Source organism: Corapipo altera, unplaced genomic scaffold, assembly GCF_003945725.1.
Source record: "Corapipo altera isolate COAL_440 unplaced genomic scaffold, ASM394572v1 1, whole genome shotgun sequence".
Lineage (NCBI taxonomy): Eukaryota > Metazoa > Chordata > Aves > Passeriformes > Pipridae > Corapipo > Corapipo altera.
Window position 1 is genome coordinate 21,791,152 of NW_020884873.1, and position 18,275 is coordinate 21,809,426.

Sequence of the window (18,275 nt, forward strand, 5' to 3'; positions counted from 1 at the left end):
AACACTTGGATACTGGCATTGGAAAGGAGAGGGAATTATCCTGTAACAGGAGCCAATAATGAATGATCAATTTTTCTTTTGGAGAGGAGAGAACAGAGGGTAGGGAGAGAGAAGAGGAAGCCCTAAATGTTCAATTAATCAAATGAACTAGCAGGTTCAACTTTGGGGGAGTGCTTTATATGTCATATTACCATGCAATTAAATGGCAGTATGATATTATGGTTTACATCAAATTCCACTTAATTTCCTGCAAGCTCTCATGACGAGAATGCAGGAGAAAGCTGATTCTATTGATCTCTCTTGCTCTAACCTACTGGACAGCTCTTCAGCAGACAAATGACTGTTTTCCTTAGGATAGTTACATGAGTGTCATTTGGACTTAAACACTGTGAGGGAATGATTTGCTCATGTAAATGGCTTCACTGCATGCCTCCTGAAGCATATTTAGGATGTCATCTTAGTGAATGCATAGTGTGTATAGCATACTGTGTGACGTTAAATTTTTGTTGGTTTTTTTCTTTCAGTGTTGCCAAAATCCATGATAAGGACTAATATTTTTCCCAGTGCAGAAATGAGTCACTTTTTAAAGTGGTTGAAAACTAAAGATTGCTGTGATACGTGCGTGTGCGTGTGTGTGTAATTAGTACTGCAGTCTTAAACAGGGTCACTTTGCCACCTTGTATCAGTCTTCAATCACTAGCCCACCCTCCATCTAAGAACCAATTCTTACAATCATATTCGCCTGAAGTATAAACAATCAACAGAGCTGTGTGAATGAAGAGAGTTAAACTAACATAGGAATGTATTGCAAAGTAGGTATGTAGCTAATTGTATTCTTAAATGCTCAAGGCTTTAATGAAATTCTTGGTTGTTGGCCAGTTATTACAATGCTGATATATTGTTATTTCATATTCCTCTCATTATAAGGAACTTGACTGGGTTTGCTAGCCTTGAATTACAAAGTGTGTAGTTCTTCAGTTTTCTTAGCATCTGCAGTTTCTGTGGTGCACCACCAGCATCAGTCTTGAAAAGAGTGTAACCTGGAGAAAGGAAGGAGCGCAGCAGGTCAGGACTGAGCTGAGAAAAGCTGTGACAAAGACTACTCAAGATACACTGACACCATGTTAGCTTCTACTTACTGATATTAATTTGTAATTTTCATGAGCACTATGATCAAATAAATTCACAAAAACATAATCCAGATTGCTGGAGCAGAGAAACACTGAACACAGGGCTGCTTTAACATCCTGTGTATTATTGGCCCAGAGCCACTGCCAGCTGCAACGTTTTTCTGTTAGAGAGATGAAATTGCTGCTCCTGAATGCACACAAATGTTTAAACAACCAACACAACATTAGGCAATGGATGTAAGGATATAGAAATAAACCAGCCTTTTGGTGTTATATCTTGTCAAGAGAGCAATAGCCTAGTAAATCCCACCTGACTTTTAGGAGAGCCTTAGCCCTAATGCTGGCTTCTGTCAATACATTTGTGTATAGATTTGATAGCAATCCCAACAGTTTAGGTCTTGGTTTTCCTTTCACTCAGCTATTACTAACACAGCACATATTTGACATGACTGACCCACTTATTCTGAGACCTGACAAATAAAAATTCTCTTTTATTTACATTGAGTAATAACTATTAATATTTTGCATTTACAGCACCTTCTCTTGAAAACTGAAAGCACTTCATAAATAGGAGTATCAGAGCCCCTTAATACCTCTGAGAGTCAGTGTATTATCTTCCCTATTCAAAACCACAGAAGCTGTTGCAGAGAAGGCATCACATTCAGTGTTATGGCTGAAAGAGAAAGGTAAAGCCTTGAGGAGACTTTGAGCCCCTTGAGTGTTTTTGCAACAAAACCACCCAGCAGTAAATGAGAAAGCTGCATGCATCATAAAAAGGATAGTTACACTGAATGAAGTCAGTAGCTGAGGCTCTGAAATACTAAACTATTTTAGAGTCAAACAATTTTTATGAAACATGTTCATTTGATATATTTCTGTGACGCATTTTGAGTCAGATTCAACCTGCTAAATAGAGGGGGAAAGTGCTAACTCGCATTAAGGGAAAGGTCAAAGCTACACTGACTAGCAAGTGTGAGTAATAACCAGGTTGTCTACAGTTCAACCCGAGGAATGCTGATAACTGGACACTCCGTGTGCCTCAGCAGGCCTCTGCTGACTCTATGCTTCTTGCAGAGGCAAAGATCTTCTTGCACAAAGGCACTTTATGGCACTGAAGTGCTCAGAAGGCTCCCTCTTCCGCACTGTGAGAATGGAGAGAGCTGGGCTGATATGAAGCTGGGTTTGTACCGTCTCAGTGCCTTGTGATGAGAACTACAGCAATGTGTTGCCTAGTAATGCTCTTTCTAGAGACTCAAAAGGTTTCATAAATTTTTAATGCTCCAAATTCTTTTTCTGATAGCCTTAATATAGGTTTATGATTTCAGTCCGTGAAACAACAGCTGGTGCATGTTCCCAGTTATTAAGGTTTTAGCTGTTTTTTTTAATTTTCAGTAGCATCTCAGTTTTGTGTGAGGTCACTTTTTTAAGAAGAGACACATCAACTTTCATCAAACTCAGCTCAGTATTCTGTACTGGCCACAAGACAGGATGATTCAGGTCTTGTGCAAATCAATTTTAGAGTTCAGAGGGTTTAACTTCCTGAGCTTCCTGTGGAGTGGTTCCTCCTTTACACCAGGGCAGTTCAAGATAAGGATCAGGCTATCAGCATTTACAGCTTCTCTTCCCAAGGATCTCTGCATCAGAGTCTACCTCTGCAACATGGGTAGTGAATATATCCATTCTACTCCACTGCCAGGCATTCATTTCCTGTAACATAATTTTTAAGGCAGTTAAGTGGAAAGAGATTTTTTTTTTCTTATATCTTTTATCTCTCTTAAAGCCCTATCACCACTTTTAATTACTGTTGTTTAATTTTTGAGGACAAAAAATTTGTGAGACTTATTGAGCTGCTTAAGTCTCTCACTAATCACTCCAAGTTTAGCCTGTTTTGTGTCAGTTGCAAGCCTAATGCAGAAGAGGGCAGCAGAGGCAGGGACTGTGCATCTACCCATTTGTTCCTTTGTGGCATGCTTGTATTCTTCCCTGAATTTTTTTCTCTTTTGTCTTGTGCATGGACACATTGGCACCATAGGTCTGCAGAACCAAGATAGTATTTGTGTCTGCTTGTGGCATGTAAAGACCCCAGCCCCAGCCTCCCCCTCCTCCCCCCCCTTCCCCCGCCCAAGGTCAGCTGTGGTGCCCCTTGCTACCTACGCTCCTCACACTGCCATGGTCATCAGCACAGCTCAATTACCCTGCCCCTTCTGGGTGGTGAAGGACCCAATGTGTCTCCTCTTCCATCTCTGAGTGGGACTGGTGATGCTGGGAATGCCTAGTCTGGGTACTGGGGCTGACCCAGTCCAGGCTTTGGTTGTTCCGGCCATCTCATGACCCTGATGGACAGGGGGTCAAGTGAGCAAAGTTAGGTACAGTGCCAGAGAACAGAGTACACAGCGAGAGGAGACAAGCACAAGAGTACACAGCAAGAGGAGAGGGGAAAAAAGGGCTTGTCTTCATCCTGCCTGTCTGCAGCAAGCTGTGAAGCAGGTGACAACACTGGGAGAGCCTTATCTACAGTAGGTTTGCTCCTGCCTCCTACACAAGTGGTGACAGCTTGCCCCCTGTAGCCAACAGTCTCTGATCATCATGGATACAACCTCCTTTCATCCCCTGAGGAGGAGGAGGATGAATGGTCTGACACGGGCAATGAAATGCTCATAGAGATGGTTGGTCTATGTGTTGTCCTATCTGAAGGGCATGGATAGAGGTTCCCTGTCTGCAGCTTTCCCCTTCCTTTACACTTCGTCCTTTCTCCTCTTAAGAAGACTTTATGGAGAGAAATGTATGTGTTTGAGGCAGTTGCTCACTCCTATCAGTGCTTCTTGAAGAGCTCATGATTTCTGGTTATTTATCTGATTTGTGTAAATGAGAATGTGGCACTTGAGTTGCATTTGAATGGAGAGAACAAAATAAGTGACATTATGATGTGTTGGGCAGCTTTTCCTCTTGAAGAGATAATGAGGCTGTTTACTTCTGGATCATTCTTTCCTGAAAACTCTGTTGTAAAATCTCTTACTGCCACCATCAGGACATCAAAATATAAAATACTTTTTTACTATACAGAACACAGCATCAAATAAGTCAGTACAACCAATAAAAATGTGAGTAGAACATAAATCTTTTGAATGTACACAACAATATGTACTGGATTGGAAATTTTAATTGTGTGTCTCTCCAGAGAGATATCCATGAGGAAAGTGTGTGTGTGTGTGTGTGTGTGGCAGGGAGTATGTCTGTAATCTATGCAACAGTCATGTAGTAAATAAAAATCTAAGTAAAATAACTTGCACATATTCGTGAACATGAATTAAAGGGGTACTGTAAAAATGTTAAGAATATTTTTGCCTATATTTCAGAACAGGATGTATGGCTCATTGAATACTGTTGTTTTTCCACATAGATACCAACTGCATTCATGAATTCTCAGACAGCTTTTGTGTATAACCTGGAAACCTAAATTCTTAAAACATTCTTTCTGCAACTTTGCAAATTCAATCACTTTTTTCTATGAAATATTCAACTATCTAACACTAAATACAGCCAGGAAGTACCGTATCTACATCATTCGACTATCATCAGGAAGTCTTGGTTGAGGCTGGACTGGTCAGGGTGTCAGGAAATGGAAATGATCTTGTTCTAACATGATTTAAATTAGCACAGAATTTGGTATTCTCTGTATAGTTTTGTGTAGTAGCAAATAAAGAATCACTAATAAACAATAAATAATAAAGGAATTTCAGAGTATATTGCAACACAACATAGCAGTTGGCTTTTACAACCAAGCATGTCAGGAAAGCATGTGTTCTACTGGCCTATCTGCATTAAATTTTTGTTTACTCTTATTCACTAATAAATTTTATCTCATTTCAAGTGAACATGGTTTGTATGTTTTTAATTAAAATTGTATCAGCCTTAAATTGAACTATCTTCCTTGAAAAACTTAAGCTACCCTCCTTTAATAAAGGCACTTTTCCCCTCAATAAAGGCACTAGTAGGATTTTTCTTCCCTTCCCAGTTACTTATTTTCATTTAATTATACTGAACATCATTTCTTCATCTCACAGTAGCTATGGTAAGTGTAGTTGCTTGTGACTATTCTCAGGCACACTGAGAGTGGTTTCATTTTATAGGTGCTCACTCCAAACCAAACGAACCTGTCTGCCTGCACCAGCATACTGACCACCTGCTAAACTTCCAGCAAAGAGCTAGAAGAAGTCAAAATTAGAAGAAGGCTGTATTCCTGACATAGCAGAGTAACAGATCTCTAAGTGGGTGTTTGTGACCCTCTAGGGCTGCTCTTTGCAGGAAAGATACTCAAGTAATCGAAATACTACTCTCAGCTCTGGAAGACACATTGGGGTCATACTAAGAGTAAGGCTGCAGGAAACTGCTATTCTCTGCACTGAGAGCAATGCAAAATTTTAAGTGGGAACAACCATTCTTGTTTTGTGCTTTCCAGAACCAGAGGCAAAAATGCATCCTTCTTTTATTAAGGCAGTGGATATGTGAATGGTTCCCTCTACTCTCTTCCCACATTTCAGGTATGTTTGCATATTGTATTACAATTATCTGCAAATGGATTTTATATTCCAATCCTGAATATTTATGGACTCAGACTGGACTGATGTATCAAGATTCTCTTTGTTTCCATACAAAGGCATAGAAGGGCAGTGGAGGAAGGCAAAGGAGAATGTGGGAAAGGTGTGGAAAGACGAGGAAAAAAGCACCTGGAAAGGGCAAAGGGAAATGGAGAGCGCTCCCCACACAAGCTGCCTTTGGCTCATGAATTTACCATGTGTGTAATGTTTCTTATGAGAAGTCATGTGAGCAATTCAAACTAGCCCCTAGGCAAGTCTAATCTGAACAAGCTGCTCTGAGACAAGCTACAAATTGCAGGATTTAATGAAAAGGGTTAGCAGAGCAGAGGATAACACAGGAGGGGAAAGGGTTAGTATAATATCAGAGCTTGAAATGCAATCTCCATGAGCAGATCTTAAAAATACATTAAATTGAGATAGCCAAGGCTGAAAAGGAAATATTGCATCAAAATTATGCACAGTTGGGAGTGTAAATTGATAAAATATCCTGACATTGACTTCCTATTCGTGAAGAGTGACACAGTTCTTTTATCTCATTTGCACCCCTGGTGTGTTCATGCCTTGGATTGTGTCCTTACCATTAGGTGTCACCACTCCACAGCAGTAGATTTTTGAGGAGGCAAATCTAGAAACTCTTGTATAATATGGCAGATGCAGTCTTTCTTTCTTAAGGGTTCCCAGTCTACTCCTACAAAAGGATTTTCCTGGGTAGCAAGCTAAGCTACTGGAGCAGACAGCAGGAGTGGCACCGGATGAGACTGAGCAGATCCCAAAAGCCCTGGCACAGTTGGAATGTTTTGGTTTCAGGTTCTTAATATTGAGGTTCAACTTCTGTGTAGATTCAGCCTCAACACTGCAAAGCAAGGCTTCAACATGGCCTTCAGAGTGCCTTGCTTGCCTTGCTCCTTGGCCTGTTGTCAGTGGACAATGTGCCAAGGACTTGTTTGGCTGGGACAAGCTGGGTCAATGTCTTTGTCACTGCACCTGCACATGGTGCAGCTTTGCTTCATACCATCCGTGCTTGTCCGACAGACCACTATCTCTGGGTTTGCAGGGCCCAAAATGGCAAGGGGGTTAACATGGCAGATTTTGTTTCACGAGGAAAACACAGCTGGAAATGTGTTCCCTCTTCTCTCTCATGTGCCATAATGCTCAACAGCTTCCCCCTGAAAAGAGACTACTACACAGCAGATTAACTACTGGAACAACACTACTCCTGGGACACACAAGTATCATCTGCTTGGCAAAACAGATTTTGGGAATTATGGCCATGATTTGTTAACTGGTTGCCATTACGGCACTGGCCAGCAATCCTCACTGCAGTTTTCATGGAGCTAAATAACTCTTTACACAGAAGCTGTCATCATAAACTGGAAACAATGGCTAAAATATCTAGATCAACCAGTTTAGGTCTGTGCAAGCTTGGCTTCCTAACAAAATCTCAAGCAAAACCAGTAAGTTTTTGGTTTCTGCTGTCACTGCCTGACCCCACTCCCTGAAGACTGGGAGAGGTCCAGATCCCTAAGCAGAGTGGCCAGGGCAGGGGCATGAATTGTCAGACTGCAACCAGCCATGCCTTGCCAATTAATTCAATAGCTTCAAAAACCCAAGAATTCTTTGGAAGTTCAAGGTTCAGTTTTCTCCTGTAACTCATATGTACTTAGCAACATAAAGAAGTGGCTGAAGAAGAGAATGTGAGTCACAATGCGGAATTAAAAATATTTGTAATCTTTACTGAGGGATGGGTGCTCTGTCATACTAACTGCTGCTGACAAGCTCATTTTAGTCTGATAGTGTGCAGACTTATTTCTCAGATGTGACAACCTCTTCTATACTGTTGGGAGAGCAATGCTGATTTAGCAGAGTGTGAAGGTCCCATGGTAATAGGGGGTAATGGCCTCCTCCCATCAGGGCAGGAAGCTAGAGGGGTTTCTTTCCTTTCCGTGTTCTCCTGCTTATCAAATTGGTCATATCCAAAGAGGTTGCAGAGGTCCTGACTATAGTCCATTTGCCTTCCCCACAAAGCTTTGTAGTCAAAATCAAGATAGACATAGGGGAAATTACTCTCATTTAGCAAAGCTTTCAAAAGGAGTTGCACAAAGAGCCCATGACAGAGCCCAGATGTGCACGATGTTCTCTGAAATCCCAGTCAGTGTCTACAATAAGATCCACACTTTGCAGACATGCGTTCTTCCAGCCAGACACTATACTTCTGAGTCTGAAGGAGCACCTTGTGGGATAAAAACAGGGACAAACCCAGTATATCTAATTAGGAATACAGTCAATTAAGAGACTCCAGAAGCAGGGCAAGTCAAAGGCCCTCTTCACTCAGTATTTCTCCCCGTTTAAGGGAACAGTGGAAGATGAAGTAAGGAGCAATTTTTTTCCCCTGGTATAATCTCCTAGGTTATGGAAATCTGGACTTTGTAGATTTCAGGTGCTGGAAGCTGCATCCACTTAAAAATGTTTTAAAGTCACTGTTAGATCTAGTCTTCACAATTGTTTAACTGTTTTGAATATGTTTATAGTCTCAGTGTCCATGATATCCTGTAACAATGAATTTCATCGTTTAAATGGCTGCATTTAACTCATCTGCATGAAAAACTCCTTTCTTTTTCATTCCTGTTTGTCAAAAATTTCATGTGTGCCTCCTAGCTCTCCTTTTATGAGGAGCAATAAATAACCATTTCCAGTTCATCTTCTCCAGACCACTTGTGATTTGATAGAAATTTCTTTTAAAAATGTTTTAAAATACATTCCCTGGACTTTCTTCAATGTCTTCATAGAGATATACAACCTGTTATATTACTTGGGATGAAGCCTGCCATGGCTATTGTCCAGCTACACATTTTAGCAATGAAAGTAAATACACCCAGCTGAGTCTCTTGCATCACTTTGTGTATTTTTCTGGCAATATTGCTTCCTCCTTTTTAGGGTTTTGTGGGACGTATTTATTTAAAAGCAAGATTTACCTCAATGGACTGTCTCAGACACTCAAGGGTACTCCAGAGATTAACTGGAGGAAAACTGGGGAGGTGGGGGGAATCCTGCTGGATATTGGCAGTGGGAGAAGGGCAAGCACTGCATTGCCTATGAGCTGGACTGATGGCTGGAAAATGTCACCCGTACCAACAGGTGCAGGTGAAATTTTCCAATCATTGGTGGGCACGAGTCCCCAGTGGGTGATTTAACCTCCAGCACCTCTTTGTGTGCACAGGGATTTGCATGTTTGAGGTTTGCTGCCAGCTCCTCTCCTTTCTCCTCCGCTTTCCTCCCCTCCCCTCCCCTCCCCTGTGCTTGCTCATTTGTTCATTTCTGTGAGGGGCTAGGCAGACTTTTGTCCTCCTTCTGGCAGCCCATAGACTGGTAAAATTTTCCCTGCCAGGGGGTGGTGGTAAGTTAATGAGGGGAATCAGGGGAAAAAACCCCACAAACAACCCAAAACCAACCAAACAAAAAACGCCACCACTGAAAAGAGAAATCTGTTTATTCTCAGTAGAAATTGTGTTTTCTATATTCTGGGGGTGGAATGATATTGAGAAGGCTTTTTATGCTGTGCTTTCTAAAAAGCAGGACAGAAGGGATACTGGGAAAGATTTAAGCTCTTATACCTGCACAGGACCAGCTGTGGTCTGTGCAGCGCTTCGGAGAATCACCTCGGTTGGGAATGGCCAATGCTCAGTGGATCTGTGAGCTCCTTGGAGGGTGGCTGCCAGACCCACATGGTGCTGCCTGCAGCCCAGCTGTTACTAATGAGGCACCTAATGGGTAAAAGATGCCAGTCTGGGGAGCTGGAGTGCATGCTGTATTCCTCACAAAACTACAAATCATTCATTGCTGACTGCTCTCCTGACTCACAGAGGGCATGGGTGAAGGAAGGTCTTGCCACTGGTCCTGATGCATACCAATTCCCAGAGCTACAAAGAGGATGCAGACCCCTTGGCCACCCTGGAGTGCCTGAAACCAGATCCCAGACAGCTAAATGGGCTCCCTGGGACTTCAGCCAGAGGTCAGGCACTTGCAAAATAAATGTATTTGAGCATATCTTCTGAAAGAAGTCTTTCAGACTTATTATTTCCTCTTAGTGAGAATATTTGAGCCAAAATGACATCAGCTTTTGCTAAAGAGAGCCACCTATGCTATTTCTCCAGTCCAGGTTGTGCAGTATCTGCCCAAGTGTCCTGGTGCATGCTCAGGACAAGAGGATCCCACTCCTCAGAGGAGTCCCAACAGTTGCAAGCAGTATTTCTTAACATGCCCTGCCTGTATCCCAAGGCTATTCTCGTTCAGCCGGAGTTTTCAACTCTGATCTATGGGCTGTAGGAACATCAGGCTGAGGTTGTGCATGGTGGGTCAAGAGGAGATGGATGCCTCCGCTGAGAACTCTACATGTGTGGAAACCTGGATGGATGGGATATTCCATAGGTTTTTTGTGAAGAGACTGCCACCTGGATAGCATATTTAACTGGCTGAATGTTATTCAGTAAGTTGGGGGGAAGTGGGAAGACACTTCTGCCTTATAAAATATCCATGACAAAAAACAGCTATGTAAGAAGTATGGAAATCACTGCCTGTGTTGTGAAAAGCTGGCTATGCCTGTGGTAAGCGTCTACAGTTGTTCTCAGACTTGTGGCATCTCCATTACAGACAAAGGGGGAAGTGTGCTAGTACATCTATTTTGGGAGTCTTCCCTTTATGGCCAGAACACTGCAGGCTTTGTGGGTATTCCTGCAAAGGCTCCAAGATCTGTGGGGCAAAGGAATAGCAGAGACAACTAAAGAAAGAGCATTGCAAGCCGTTGTAGCTGTTGACCAGTAGCTTAAACGAGGATAAGGAAAGACGCACCCGGGTTTGAGAAAAAAAGAGGACAACAAACTGCAAACAAGCAGTTCCTCTTCACACCCTTACAGCCCTTCACTGAGGAGTGATGAAGACTCACATTATCATTTGGTGATTTTGGAGAAATCATTTCTCTTTGATTCTTTTGCTAATGCTTTTGTTTCCTTTCTCTCTTTTTTTTTTTCTTCTCCTCCATGATATTGTTTGAGTAAACCTCTTTTATTGCTTATTGTGAAAAAGCAGAGTGTGTTAAGTAGTGGCATAGAATAACTCATTTTTTCAGCTTGGCCTCTACAAGTTGAAGCCAATGCTGCTGCCAGGCATAACCTAGCAGAAGAGTCACAGAGGCAAACCCAGACTTAAAAATATGAGATGCTTATGTGCCAGACACAAAGTCTTTGAAATTTGGAGAGACTGGCAACATTACATAAGCATGCATAGTAATATAAACATTGCTCTAATGAGTAGTTTTCAGATCGCACTCCAAGTCTACGCATAAGAGAGGGTAGAAATGTAATATCGAGTGGTTTGCAAAAATTTCCATTGGTTGGTGCTGCATTAACCACAGAATGCTGCAGATGATGTGACTGTAGTGCACCAGGCAGAAGAAATAAGTATTGCCTCTGCAACCTCAAAAATTATAGGTACTATCATGCTTACTGAAAAGAGGAAACCGTATGACTAAGTTTTTCTTCCAAAATTGTAATAGAAGCTTTTGCTGTTTAGTAAATATTTCTTCTCTGCTCCCACTGTTGAGTAAAGACATCTGTAGTTGAGATGTATGAGACTTCTGATTTTTGATGAAGTCTTTGTGTAATATAGTATTTTTCTCCACAATTATTTTGTTTCTACCTGTGTTCTTGCACTGGTTTGCATTCCTGCTCTGAATTTGGATGTGAGGGAGAAATATTCAGATAATTACCTGCAAAAGCACTGCACCATCTCCCTCCAAGAAGCCAATCTAAGTGCAAAAAAACCCAAGGCTAGCGAAGGGAAGTCCAACCAACTGATCTACAGATGTATGCCTGACAAAGAGCTTAAAAGCAGCCCAATTACTGCATGTTAAACTGACCAGAAGCCATGGCCTGATGTGGAAGCAGAAGGTGATGGATGTCTTTCTCTGCATCTGTCAGTGAAAGTCACCACCAGATCTAGGTGCAATTTAATAGCACCCCTGTTAAATGAGGAGTTGCTGTCCCAGCATTCTTGTGCCATTCAAGGAGTCGCACAACCACCCGAGACTTCCACTGCTGGGACCAGAGCCCCTTCACAGTGAGCCGATGAATGCCCCTTTTGACTCCTTGCTCACACACACACTCACTCTCATGTGCACTTCCTCCTCCTTCAGGCTTGACCACAAGTTTCTCATAGAAGAGTTTCAGCCATCAGATTTATAAAATAAATGACTTAATAGAGTGGTACAGCACCAGGTTTGAGCTGGATGACTTCAGAGAGGGACCCTGAACAAATAAATCCCTGGGCAATTATATCTATATCACTTACACACCCACTCCTCACAAGCTTGTCACACGCCCTTCTTGGTCTAATGGTGATTTTTGGACTGGGGTCTTCTAACACCTTATTGGATTCTTTCTCTGTGTCCATGCAGGCAGGCCATTCACCACTCTTATCCTGTCAAGTTGCAGCTTCTGCTGACAGCTGTAGCCTCATCTGCTGGTTTGCACTTCTGGTGCACCTGCTCACTAGTAGAGCATGGGAAACCAAAAGAGCCCTACACTTAGGATAAACATTACTTAGCAATAACCAAAACATCAGGGTGTTATCAATATGCTTCTCATACTAAAGACAAAACACAGTACTTAACGAGCCACTAGTAAAATTACTAAGAAAATTATCAACAACTGGTGTGTCTCAACACTCCTAGCCCTAAAACAATACCCTGAGTTTATCCAGGGGCAAATTTGTATTGACCTCCAGTGAAAAATCTCTTAAAGCTGAATCCTATGGAAACGAACATGAAATCTCATCTTGAAAACCTTTAGATATTAAACAATGGAAACAAACATTCCTTTTGTAATCATGGACTTTATTCTTTATTCTGCAAGAAGATGAGCATCTGCACCCTATTCAAGTGCAGTGCTTATAAACATGCTTTCTGTGAAACATATATACTCTTTTGTTTCAATGTTAATTCTTGGATTCTTAAAGGTTAGTATGAACTTGTTTGTTTGGTACCTCATAGAAAAAGGACCCAACCATCCAGAAGCAGATGTTTTTAAAATTGATGACTGAGAAGATTATGAAGCTAATAATAGCCATACGTACATAGAAAACATAAGTGATTTCTTCATATACAACAATTCTGTCTATATAGTAAGTTTTGTGTGCACTAGGGTTCTCAGACAGAGGAGTATGCTGTAACACACTGCTGCTAAATGTGAGTGACAGGACCAAAAAGAGGAAGTGTTGTCATCCAGGGGATTTCAAAACATTTACAAAGAAAAGAATCTGAGAAAAAGCAAAATGCTGACTAGGGTAAGAGGTGTAATAGATATTTAGCATCAGGTTAACAGAGGATTTAACTGTGCATCATCTAGGTTTTTGGTTTTGAAGCAGGAATTATCTTTACCAGAGCCCGTTCTGATGACACCCTGATGTTGCCAGATCACTGAGTACAGTTAAATAACATCCTCTGGAGAAGAAAATACACTGCGCACCTAGAAATGACAAAAAGGACTTGTGTCTTATCTGTGTAGAAATACAAATATGGCCCATTCAAGTGGCAATTTTAAAGTTAGTTACTTAAGTTGCAAGTTAACATTTTCATATGTGTATCATGACTTTTGTCTGCTTTACTTTTGAAATAATATGAGTGACCCAGAAGACCAGGTCTCTATAGTACCTTAAACAGAGTCTAAAAAACATAACCTAAAAGCTGAGGCTAATTGTTCTGGTGGTGCAAGCTATATGCATGTCTAGCAACATGGAAATTAAAAAAAAAGGAAGACTGCCTGTGCAAAAGTGTTTTAACAATCAGAAGAAAGGGGAAACTGAAAAAAAAAATACAAAGCAAGCTCCCTCCAGATGAAAAGAAGGATGATGCAAATTATATTTAACAGACCATCTGACAGATAGAAATACAATTGTATGAAGTGGTTGTTGGGTCTTACAGGGAAGATGGGACTGAGGAGCTATCTTGCTCAGGAAAAGAGAGAAATAGACATTCTCAAGCTGCTAAAAAATAAATGCAGGATAAACTACCAATAATATATTGCTTTAAAATATTTTCCACCCTGTATGTCCCAGGAAACTGGATCCACTAATGGTCATTCACAAACAAAACTGAGCAGTTCCTTGTAAATCATTATGCTGAAGTATTAAGATGTTAAGAGCTACTGGAGAAAAAGTGGACATCTAATTTACCCTTATTATAAGCTAATGTGGACAGATGCCAGGCTAGTCTGGAGGAGTCATAAAACCACAGCATGGATTGGGATCAAATGCCTGATGGTGGCCTGAGTGTTTTCTAATTGGCGGGTAGGTCACATCCCATCTGGTTTATATTAGTATTGTTCCACTGACCCAAGTGGAGCTGCAGTAATGTGCAGCACCTGTGTAAAGACATAGGAAATTTTCAAAGAAAGGATTCATTTGCCAGCTCCTTGATGGCACATTGTGTTTCCAGACCCATATCCCACTCTGCCACTGTTGGTGTGCCAGGGAGCTGCAGCACTGGGGCTCCTCAGGGGCAGTGGAGCCATGCTGCCACCAACAAGGGCACAGCACCTGCACATGGAGAGCAAGGCAGGGATGGTGGCAGCAACTGGGAACATGGTCCAGCTGTCATCCTCATGCAGCTCTTTTCCCAGGAGCTGACCCAAGGCTGGCACCATCACAGAACTGGTCAGGGCTGCAGGCAACCAGACTCCCCAGTGGAGAGAGAAGACTGCAGAGCTCGTTGGGGTCCTTGGGTCCAACAGTTAGGGGATACTAATGATGACAAGCTAAAACTTCTCAAATAAAGATTAAATTCTTTTAAGTTGCTTTTTGTATTTATATGATCAGCTGTTTCATCATGTGTAGGGATCAGCAGCATACAGCAGCTATTGGTGTAAGTTGCTTCAGCACCTTCTGAGACAAACACATTCCCCTCTTCTCTTATGAGCCAAAAGGTTTATGACTAGGAGTCTCTGTAGAATAATCAAGGTGGAGCAAAGGGCTTGTATCCTCCTAAATTGTCAGTTCATCATGCTTACATTGGATGTCTTGACCTGCAAAAAAGCTTGTGAACAATTTGCCATTGTCTATTCCTGCTATTACCCATTGATGAGCATTTATAGTGACGTTTTTTAATCCGCTCTACCTGATCTCCCTACTTAATGATTAGTTTACTTCCAAGTGAGACCACAATTAGCAGATTTTCAGTATCTGGCTCTTTTTTATTTTCTCCATTGAAACTGCCTAAAAAAATTGCTGAAAACTTATTTTTAACTAGCCTTAAAACACAAATTTATTGCTATAATTTTAAGTTTGAGAAGGGGGGCCTCTCTTCTTTTCCTTGCCCTTAGAGTAACCACCAATATAAAACTTCCAAGCTACTCAGTTCTCCTAAGTTTGTGTTTCATCATTACTAATGACATAAAGCAGTTTGTAACATTTGAAACCAATATTTTGCTTTCCAAAAATCTCCTTTGTAAAGGTTAATTAAAATGTTTGGCAGAGTTAATCGCATATAAAATGCACTTATGAATACAACACACAGAGGGCAGAATATATGGAGTTACACAGTCCCCAGGGCTTGAACATGCTTAAAACAGATGCTTTAGCAAAATGCCATTAACATGCTCCAGCCCACACCTCCCTTCCGCATTGCTTTGATATCACCCTATGCATTCAGCAAGGTTGCAACTGGCAATTTACTTTCCGGCCTAATCTTATCGTGCTGGTTTGGCCACAGCTTTCTCTCCCAGCCATGATCCTGGCTGTTCTTGAGATTTTGATAAGTTAACAAATCACACATGATGGCAAGCCAAGTGGAAGGACTAGAATCATCGAAAGAGATGCAGATTAAAGCTGTGTCCGAATAATTCTATAGGCATTTGAAGAAGAAATCAGGATCAGATTTCTGCTATCAATACAGAAGTGTTTGCTCCTCTAGATTTCATTAGTGCTACCCTCATTCAAACTTCCTTTCTGAAAAGACTGCAGGAAGCCTGCTGACAGTGATCCCTCACCTTGTGCTTCCTGTGGACTTTATCCATGGGGAATCCATCCTGGACCACACCAGAATTCTCAGGGAAGTCTGAAGTCGTGCAGGCAGCTGTGTCTGGGCTTGCTGGTATTCCAGCTGTGCTGGCTCCACACTGCCAGGTGAGGTGTGACAGCACCATAGGGGTGTGTGGGAAGGATTTGGTACTGTGGGAGAGGGGAAAGAGGTTGGGTTGAGCTGACCTGGACGAGACTTAGGTGAGAACAAAGTACCGTGTAGGTGGAGAAAGGCTGGCCTTGTAAAACCCTGCTTAATGCCCTGAGCTCCTTGTTCCTCATCCTTTCACCTTTGCCCAGGCACAAATGAGAATGACTTCCTAGGACTTTAGAAACTGTATGTCTATAGCAAAACTTTGCATCTTGGGTAGTTGCCTGTGCACTATGAAAGCTAAATCTGAAAACAAGAACCACAACTAAGCAGGTGTGGAATTGCTTGCAAGACTCTTTTTTTATGACTACAAAACACTGTCAGCATATTTCTGTTTTGAATTAATTGCTTTTCTAATCCCTAATTGTTTTATGACAGCTGAAATTGCTTGACTGGACGCCAACACGTATGAACTACTAAGTGGTTCTTGCATCTTATTTTATGATCTGACCTCTGCTTTGAAATAAACTGCCTACTAAACAAAATAAGTTTCCTTGGTTATCTGATGACAGGTATATGTGGATTTTGAGAAAGGGAAGTGGGCATGGCAGTAAATTCAGAATCACGAAAGGAAATATGTTGTGGTTATTTTTTCTTCTTTCTCTAATACACACAGCAGTAGACCCACTGCAACACCTTTCCCCTCCTGACTTAGTTTATCCGGGCTTGTCTGCATATAGCTCTAGTCTTGCCGGTTTATGCAAAGTTCTTGGGTGTCACTGCAGATGATGCTCCATGTCACATCTCCTCTTTTTCATATGCTTCTTACACTCCCATCTCAGATTTACATCCAGGTACAGCTAGAGCAGTGGGATGCTCTCGGGAGGCCCATGGGCTTTACCATCAGCTGATGAGCCCACAGAAAGCACCTTTGGTCTTGCACTATACCTCAAGCCTTACATCCCTCCTGTGCCTGCAGCTACCCACAGCTCCTGGTGCACATGGCTGTGTGTGCACAGGCTGAAGACGTACTGTTTCAGGAACTGATTTCTAAGGATGGCAAAGGTCAGCTTCTGCATTCGCCATTACATGCCCATGGTTTGCAGCAACGTTTTTGTCAAGAGTAATCACCCTTTGTTGCCAGACTTTGCTGTCAAATCGGCTCTTGGCTCTTATTACACAGAGGAAATTTTTCTTGTGTATGTCCTCACTTGAGTGCTTGCTGCTCTGTTTGTGTGGCTGATGCAAGGTCACCCATGGTACAGAATAATTTGCTTTCAGTGTCTGACTCAGGGCATCAAATTCGTATTATTAAAACTGTCTGAGTGCACAAACCCAGGGTCAGAGCAGGGCCCACCAGCCTCCTGCTCTGAACACCAGGCGTACATAGCCTGAGCTCCTTGCAGCTGGGTGTCCTGGCCTCCTCTCTCAGGTCCTAATTCCTCTCCTCTTTTATGTGCGGTCGGCCATAGTGCTCTTTCCTGACTTGGAAAAAGAGAAATTTTGGGTGATCACATTTACTGCTTGGTATCTGCTGACTTCCCACAGACAGGGAGGTCTCTTTTAGTATTCTTGTGCTGAACTGCGAATAAATAAATAAATAAATAGTACCTTTTGGCAGAAAGATTATGAAAAACAGGGTGCCTAAGACAGCATTTTCAGTGATATTAAGTAAAGGCAAGCAGGGATGCTGGAGCCTCACAGCTGTTCTGCAGTGTACTCTTGGCTAGGGCAGCAGATGGCACTGGCCTGCTGGCTGGATGTACAGGCTTGGGTCAGGGTCCAGTGCAGCCTCGGGGCTTTCTGGTCACCAAAGTTTTCATTTCAAGAGTTAAAATGATGGGCTGCAGTCCTAACGCCTCTGGCCTTCCACATTCCCTCTTCTGCTGTGCCCATTTGACCTGTCCCTCTTCCCATTGTTTCTATGTCAGGTAAGGCTGGGTTTAGGGTTTTTTTCCATTTTGGTTTAAGAAAAAGGGTGAATGTTTTTGAAAGGCTTGATCCTCCTGTTCGGCTGTTTGAGCCATTTAAATATGGAAACAACTTCTCCTGAGAAAAACGTAGCCGTACCTCCCCGTCGGGGAATCGAACCCCGGTCTCCCGCGTGACAGGCGGGGATACTCACCACTATACTAACGAGGAACTGTACAACCACGGGGAGCGCAGCAGTCCTCACATTGTGTTGGTCGCTCGCATCCCGGCAGTGGGCCAACGCCGTCCTTTGGAGCCAACCACGCTGCTCGGCGAGCCCGCTCCACCCCCTCCGCACTGCACCACGGTCTCTGTAGTTCCCGGCGCGATGCCCCTCCCCGGCGCGCGGAGAGCGGCACTACACCTCCCAGGGGCCGCCGCGCTGCCCGCCCCCGCTCCCTCCCCGCGGCGGGTGGGGCG

General features: G+C 42.5%; 1 long non-coding RNA gene and 1 other non-coding gene across 2 annotated transcripts; both read right to left on the reverse strand.

The window, feature by feature from the left end:
• Positions 1-820: 820 nt before the first annotated feature.
• LOC113957613 lies at positions 821-18,268 on the reverse strand. The gene is made up of 3 exons (XR_003531238.1): positions 18,010-18,268; positions 13,158-13,245; positions 821-1,040 (listed from the first exon to the last, which is right to left on the reverse strand). It is a non-coding gene; the product is annotated as an uncharacterized LOC113957613 (long non-coding RNA).
• On the reverse strand, positions 17,955-18,026 carry TRNAD-GUC. Its single transcript has one exon. It is a non-coding gene; the product is annotated as a tRNA-Asp (tRNA).
• Positions 18,269-18,275: the final 7 nt, after the last annotated feature.